This window comes from Bombus impatiens, unplaced genomic scaffold (assembly GCF_000188095.3).
Source record: "Bombus impatiens unplaced genomic scaffold, BIMP_2.2 scf_0837, whole genome shotgun sequence".
Lineage (NCBI taxonomy): Eukaryota > Metazoa > Arthropoda > Insecta > Hymenoptera > Apidae > Bombus > Bombus impatiens.
In genome coordinates, this window is record NT_177256.1 from 245088 (window position 1) to 253075 (window position 7988).

A 7988-nucleotide genomic window follows, 5' to 3' on the forward strand; every position below is an offset into this window, starting at 1 on the left:
TTTCTAAAGTGAAGGTAGTACAAGATTCGGTATGATTTCTTTTTCCACGTTATAAATTTTTTCTAGTGAGTGTAACGATTTATGGTGAATACATAGAATACAGAAGTTTCATTCAAAATAGTAATAGTGTATATTCATTGTGAAATTCATCTCGTGGAAGGACATCTTCGTGCAATTTGTTCGTTTAGGAAGATTGTATCCTCGTCTGGACGTTTTGTACCTTATAATGCAGACTACATTTATCACAAGGTATGATTTGTATCATCGTATTTTTATGCAATTTCTTCGGTCTGATTACTTTAGAATTTTGTTTATAAATATTTATATTACTCAAAAACAGATTAAAGCGGATTAATATCTTGCTGAAATTAACCCTCGCTTATTAATTTTTTACTTATTAGTTGAAGGAGCTTTTGTCTAAAAATTTATCCGACAAAAAACTTAACATCGGTCGAAATGAAAAAACAAAATTTCTAGAAACCTAGGTAACTTAATTAGCTCTCAACATGTTCATTATCCTCGACCTCTACTTCCGGAGCTAAAGCTCGCATTCATTTTCCACGAGTACTTATACCATAAAGCTAGATATTTTTCTACTTTTTCTTCCCATTTCAGCTATTTAGCAATTTCATGTAATTCCGAAGTCTCTAAAACTTTAACCAACGCGATTCTACCTTTGTACTCAGCCATACTTTCTCTTGATGATCCAAAATATATGAAAACAGATATTGAAGTAAACTTTTGACTCAAAGTTTGAATGTCCTCACACGGAAGAGATGCACGCGGTAACCGAGCAACATTAGGAAGTAGCATATCGTGTCTTGTCTCCAAGGCCCAAGGATCGTCAACGTGGTACACAAAGAGACTCGTGTACGATCATTTGCGTGCAAACGTGACAGTGTCTACGACACGCAGTATGCGTGCAACGATCGTCCATCGCTCGGATGCACTTGCGTTTGTCATTGGAAAGCGAACTAATGGAATTGCATCGAGCGTGGCATACGCACGTGCAAGCCGAATATATTGTTGTACAGATGCACCAACCAACGCATCGTATTAGACAAAATGATAACAATTTTAAAATGACGATTATTCATAGATCAATCACTTTGGTATTTTCTTTATTCAGGTTATCGTTGATTAACGAACTCTAGAGCTCGCGTCCGAGACTGCTTCTGTCCACGTCTTCCGCTCATGGCTAATATTAGGCTGGAAACTGTTAAAATAGAGTCGATAAAGCGATATAGATTTCTCGGAAAAATGGTCTATATTGACCCATCAGACACCTGCAAGATCACCAAACTAAACATTGCATTGTCCATAGCCGCGCTGTTAAAAGCAGGTCCAGAAACCAACTGACCACAAAATGAGAGTTACATTTTCGTCCAGTGCCCTGTCTGCTCCGACACATTCGTCTTGTAAAAGGTAGAGTCACCGGGACATAAGCTTACGTAGCGTCAAAGTTTGGCCAGCGGCACACGTGGCAGCCGCGCCGCGCCGGTGTAACTGTGCGTTTTCTACCTGCATTTCTTTCTGTTTCTGTTCTCGGAGGTAATGCGCTTTTCGTTTACACAGGCCCGACTGTACTTGGTTCGGGTGTATGCTCGCACGCGCACACCGGATCTACAATCTACACCTATGTATGTAGCTGTAAAAACACCGTATGTACATACGTATCTTTGATATCTGCGTTCGCGGTTATGGCGCGAGCGTTTGTGTGTCAGTAGTAGAACGTGGCCTCTTGGTGCGTGTGCCCTCTCCATGGGGAGGGTTGCTAGGTGGTAGGAGGTGGAGTAGTCGCGAACGCACAGTCGCTTCTCGACGATCGGGCCGTAAACGTGGCGTTGCTGTCCAGCACGTGACGAACGTGCTCTTCCTTGGCCGCGAGCGAACTCCTCCGTGCCGCAACCACGCATCTACGCATCTTTTTCCCCCCTGACCTTCCATCCCTGGGAATTCTTGTGGTGTTTCACTCGAAGGCAAACGTAAGGAGGTAGCTACGTTTGGTGATTCTCATTGGCAGATGAGCACGACTCATACAAGTAAGAGGATATGTTTTTTTTATTTGATTCTTTTTAAACAGACGTTAAGTAGGGTTCGATAGCTACCATTAACTTTCAGCTTCGATGGATTTTGTTAGTTTCAAATGCTAAATATACCCGAATTGAAATTCTAGATAAAGCAGGTTGGAAAGATAGTGGATAGAAAAAGTTTTAAATCGTGACGTATCTATTTGATGGAGGACTTGTCAGTTATGCGTGGATTTAGAGCATAAATGTATGTTTGTATCGAGTGTACGTGCACGCTCGCTCGTAATAGAGGTATCCGATAAGTGATATTTAGCTGGAGCCGATTAAGAGAACGAATCGAAACACACCGTGACAGGATTACCGTATCGGGCAGCCGCTGCTAATATTTGTCACGATTCCCGATAAGAATCGCGTTACAATGTTACATATCGTTGATTCCTCGATACGTTTAACTAGCTGTAAAACGAATGCAAGAGACACACGAGACACAGAGACATTGCGAACTTGCAGTATATTACGTTTCCTCGTACTGTGTCTCAAAGGGAGCGTTCATGCTCGATCGTAATGACGCGGTGCTCCTTCATACCTGCACCCGAACGATATTTAAACCCAATCGAGACGTACTATATGTTAATAATCATTCTTCACGATCGAATTACCTCATAATAAAGATTAATTGCACGAGAGACCTGGATAGCGCAGAGGGTGCGCAACAAGTTTCCAACCGGGCACAGTTTAACTTCGCCTCTTCTAGATTGGAAAACATCCTCCATTAGAATCGTCGGGTAATTACCAACTTTTCTGCTTCTAAAACTATTTATCGAGACATCTAATTCGTTCTAAGTCTTTCACGACTCGTTCCGAGTTTTTAATTAAATTGTATGATTTTTCTTTGCGACTTACGTTTAGAAGCAAAAAGATCTCTCGCAAAGAATCCTTCTCGATAATCAGACGAAAGGATAGGCAACCGATATGTTACTTACACGAATGAAAATCATGTTCGTACATAGTGATATTTTCCATAGAGTTTACCGTTTCTCCGTGTCTTAAAATGGCTATTGTAACCGACTCGCGGCCCATTTGTCGACGATGATATTCAGTACGGCGTAACAAACCGCTCGAAACGTTGCGAACATTATGAACAGGATTAACACTCGCTATGCAAATAACCCTATGAAATGATTTTCCACAAACGTGTTTCGAAACGCGAACGCTGCTGCACCCGGTAAACACAGAGATTTCCGGCGTTGAATCGCGCAACTGCGTCATTGGTTCATATTTTGAGAACGTGGATCGATTGTTAGGATATCGATGGTCATATAGTTTCGTTTTTAGGACGGGTTATCGACTGAACGGCTATGACTTAGGCGATATTTTGGGAAAGCAAGTATAGAAGAATTAATACAACGGAGTGGCAAAAATATAGTACTGAATTAAATATTATCGTTTTCAATTTTCTTCGATTAAGCTTGTACGAAACAAACAGTTCTCCTAAATTATCATCTTCCAAAAACCATACATCAAGAGAAGTCAATTTTTTTATACAAACACCTTAATCACGAGATATTTCGTGTAATTACCAAGTCTTTAAATAAACTGTTATATTAACATACATCCTATAGAATAGAATTACTACCAGTATTTTCAACTGTCAATATTATCTTTCTGAAGAACTTTTTATCTAATATCAACTTTTTAACTTTTAAATAAAAAAATATTAGGTTTAGTTTTACCTCGAACGACTAAAAATGAAACGCGAACGGTGAAACGCGAGCACGCTATCGGTAGATAATAGACGAAGGACGAACTTACCTATGATTACTTAACGAACGGAACGATTAACCGTATACACGTTCGTTACCGTCATCTTTGTTGTAAAAGTCAGTGTGTAGGCTATCGCGTGATAAAATTTGCAGTGCACGCTTATTTGAGTGCCATAGTGATTATGTGCACCAATACCGCGATGTTTTCCGTTTTTAACGTACTCTTTTTTTTCTAATCGTTGACGTTTCGAATGAATTGTGGTCGTTTAAAATCCATTTAAAAATACGCATCCTTCACTAACGATGATTAATAGCGAAGATTAAAAATTTCGTCGACCTAAAATGAATTTACAAAACAAATTTCAGTGATTCGAAACTCGTCTAGATGTATAGATTCTTGATTGACGATAATTAACACCATGGAAAGCAGAACGTGGCACGAGAATGATATACATAGTATTTTTTCTGCTCGGTGCCATCACGTCGCTACGCTTCTAAAACTGTGACTAAGATTGCGTATCTTACAATTGATAGATTAACGTACAGCCTAATTTATCGAAGTTCTATACAGACGCGACGTTATTTCGATCGCGCCGATACAGCTGGCTTTTTTATCGCATAGAACTTATAACGTTTTCATTATCGCACGATGCAAAACGTACGGAGAATTAATACTCGCTTGTATAATATTCACGTAAGCGAAACCGATATTCAAATGTTCGCTTAACATTTCCCTACTAAAACAAGAAAGAAAAAAGCAATTGGAATAGTCTTAAACTTCGAGTGAACCGAACAAAATGTGTCATTTATGAAGTACGTAAGTTGTATGGAACGTACGTACATTACTTGCAATTAATTAAGTCGATCCTTGTACTTTAACCTTAGAGACAGTAGTTCAGAATCCTTTATAATGTTCAGTTGTACTTGTGTTAGTCTGTTGCTTATCTATTTTTTGCATGTCACGTTTCCAACATGTTACATTCATAAGTGATAAGACATTCTTAAAAAATCTATTCGTTACTGAAACTAAGCGAATTTTTGCCTTTTAACTATTCTCCTAAGTACATTCTTTATTTTCATTTGAGTTGTAAGTTTACTTAAGAAAGTCGTCAAACGTCGCTAAAATTTCATACGATTTCTATAGGAACGCAATCGAGATAGCATATTATCGCGAAGGATCTTGTCGATTGGAAATATCTTTCAAGTTAACAAGTATTTTTCTAAATAACCAGACGAACCTCGCACCTGAATGAAAAGGAAAAGTTGTTCACAACCGCGTGCCATGAAAATAAAAATGCCGGTAAAGATGCAAGCGTCACCAAGGCCTGCGTTCACCGATCGAGTTGCGCAATACGAGTCTTCAGAATTACAGTATTCATTTTTTTTGTTACGTTCGAACGATAGGAAAAACGTCACGTTACATAAATTTATTTTGTTAACTAAAAGCTACCGACAGAACCAGGTAAATGAATTTTCCGTGTTAGTAGATTTTCAACGGAAAATTGTATCGATAATCTCACAGAGAGCCAAATAGAAAATTTACAGTAGCGCTATAAAAGCACAGGAATCGAAGGTAACAACGCCAATATAAAACAAGATTAATAAAGGCGTTTAGAAATTAAAATTTCACGTCACTGTCAAACTCACTATTTGAAATATTTTCCATCAAGAAACGAACGGAAACAAGCAGCGAATATCGATTGTTTTCGAATAAAAAGTAAGTATCGAACGACTACTTGGAAAAAAATGAAAAGCAAAAATATCCGTGAAGGTGCAAGAGTAATCAAGGTCCCCGTCCACCGATCCAGTTGCGCAATAAAACCGTCACGTGATTGGCGTACTGTGCTCCGCAGTTGCAAGAGTCACGTCAACGTAACAAGACGATCCGAGATTCGCAGATTTGGAGTAACGATAGATGTGCGCAGAAAATTCAGTGTAATATTTTCCGTTCATTAATTCAAGAGACCACGATGCAGGGACGTGTTTCGACTTTACGTAAGTAACCGTTGACAGTCGTGTCCAAAGTTCAGACGATAATGAAAAAGAGGAAACGCGACAGTTTGAGGAACAGTCGAGAAATTTCTGTCGCGTCAAATTGTTTTGAGCCGTTGTCGAAGATTTTTATAAGTAAGATGTTCGATCATACGAACAACGATAAAAATACTAGAATATTACCAACATCAACACGTGCATCGGCGTTACATTTTAAAAATTTTACATTCTTCCAATGTGTTAAATATTTTCACACTGAAGCAACAGAAAGAAATATACACAGGAATCTACCGCGAATCTTTGAAATTAAATCTTGGTCTTCCATCCTAACAAATGCAAACCAGTTTGCATAATTTCTCGAACAGATATTCAACAATCTATCATATTGCTTATGAACATTCGCGAGGTGTTTGACTTCTACCGATTAGTTGCAGGCATCTTTAGAGATATTCTAGAGAAGGATCCGGCTAGCTTGTAATATATGGTGAAAGGTATATACAATGTACATACTTGTTTCAGAAATTTGGCTCCAGATTTAAACTTCCAAAATGTATTCTCTAAGTTAATGAAAGGAAAAGAAAGAAGCTCAATACCAATGTCTTTAATTTTAATTTCAATTTCAATTTAATTTGCAACAATACGACTGTGCACATTGCACAGAAGTTTCTAACTTTCCAAATCTTTCGTGTCGAGTCATTGATCCAAGGAAAATCATCATCTTCGGCCGACTAATCTGTACGGGAGAATGTTCAAATAACAGTTTCATTCAGAACGAAGTAGAGCGCGGCGAGCTTTTAGAAAACACGTTAGATCGTGCATTCCGGCGGGAGGAAATTGTTAAGACAAATAAATTCGTTAAGTATATCCGGGTAAAAATTTTCACCGGGACATATGTGGCACATCCAGAAGGAGAGGAAACGTACACGAACACACAGGCGAAACGTATTCTTCGATGCTCGTCGAACACCAGAGTCCAGAGCGTAGGGGAGAAACTTAGGCGTGAATTGAAACACACGACGCGCGGAATGCTGTAAACTCGAGTAAATTAACACCGACATATTTTCACTTAACGAAAGGAAAGGAAGAAATATAAAAAAAAGAAGAAGAGAAAACTTAGAAGAAGAAAAAAGGTAGACTAGCAAAATTTACGGCGTTATTTGTTTCGAGTCACTGACAACTGTTTCGTCACGCATGAACCTCGACGTCAACCAGCTAAATGAGAAGTGCCAAAAGAAATGATTTTTCAACTGTTTTTATAACTGAAGATAGCGCTAATGCGCCATTATGTACATGTAATCTCGGGCTGGAATCAAAGTCGTTGTTGAATTCGGGGGAAGTAATGTAATATGCGGGGAAAGGCAAATAATTAAAAGGTAAATTCGATGATAAATGTAGTTCATCTTTTCTGGCTGTAATTTTTTGTTTGTAGAAATCAACAGGAACTATGATTATTATACAACTCATTGTCAAGGAATTTTATTACGATATCTGTACCCTTTATATGTAAAAAGATCATGAGAATCCATGAAACTCGTAAAATACCAAACAAATCTTTCGTTTCTTTTTCTCTACTACTACATCCTTTCTGTAGTTTATAAAATCTAGCTCCAAAACATTAAACATTTTATTACATGAAACGTTCTTTTATCGAGCAACGCATATGCCTACTTCAAATAGAAATAACAAAGAAAGTCTCGACTCTTTCGAAGAACCTTACACTCGACATTTATCGCTATAATTGGCTTTGTTCTTTGTTATCGTCCAACGTTAACAACGCCAACGTTATTAACAATAATCCATTTCAACCAAATTTTCCTAAGACGGTGCGGTGCGTCGATCGAGCAACGCGTTTCACTGATCCTGGGGTATAAGAAATTACAGTCGATCGTCTATTAACAGCTGATTAATTGGATAGACCGATGGAAAATGGAGTTCACTGGAAATTGTGAAGGATCGCAGCACGGTGGAGCAACGAGACGTCACGGCAATTATTTGAGATTTCCCGGGCGCGTTTAAAGCTGTCCGCGCAACGATCCTCTCTGGAACCGATTTGAATCAAGTCGAATCGAGTCATTCAATCGGCTTGACTACACTAAAAACTTTCGTTTTCACGAGAAACGGACCGATGTCGATAGTGGCACGAAGAAACATCGCAGTCGGAGTCGGAGCGATCGCGAGTTAAATCGAGCCAGCCCGGGGGGGG

General features: G+C 38.8%; 1 protein-coding gene across 3 annotated transcripts in view; it reads left to right on the forward strand.

Moving 5' to 3' along the window:
• Positions 1–7988, forward strand: part of LOC100741270 (thyroid receptor-interacting protein 11) — a 46280-nt gene that overhangs the window by 10353 nt on the left and 27939 nt on the right. The window contains exon 1 of one of the 3 annotated variants that reach the window (XM_012390671.3): positions 1792–2042. The exons of 1 other annotated variant lie outside the window; for it this stretch is intronic. The gene's annotated coding sequence lies outside the window, so the exon portion shown is untranslated. Of the gene's footprint in view, positions 1–1791; positions 2043–5513; positions 5789–7988 lie in introns of those variants that run through there. One more of the 3 variants, XM_012390672.3, reaches the window with a different exon arrangement.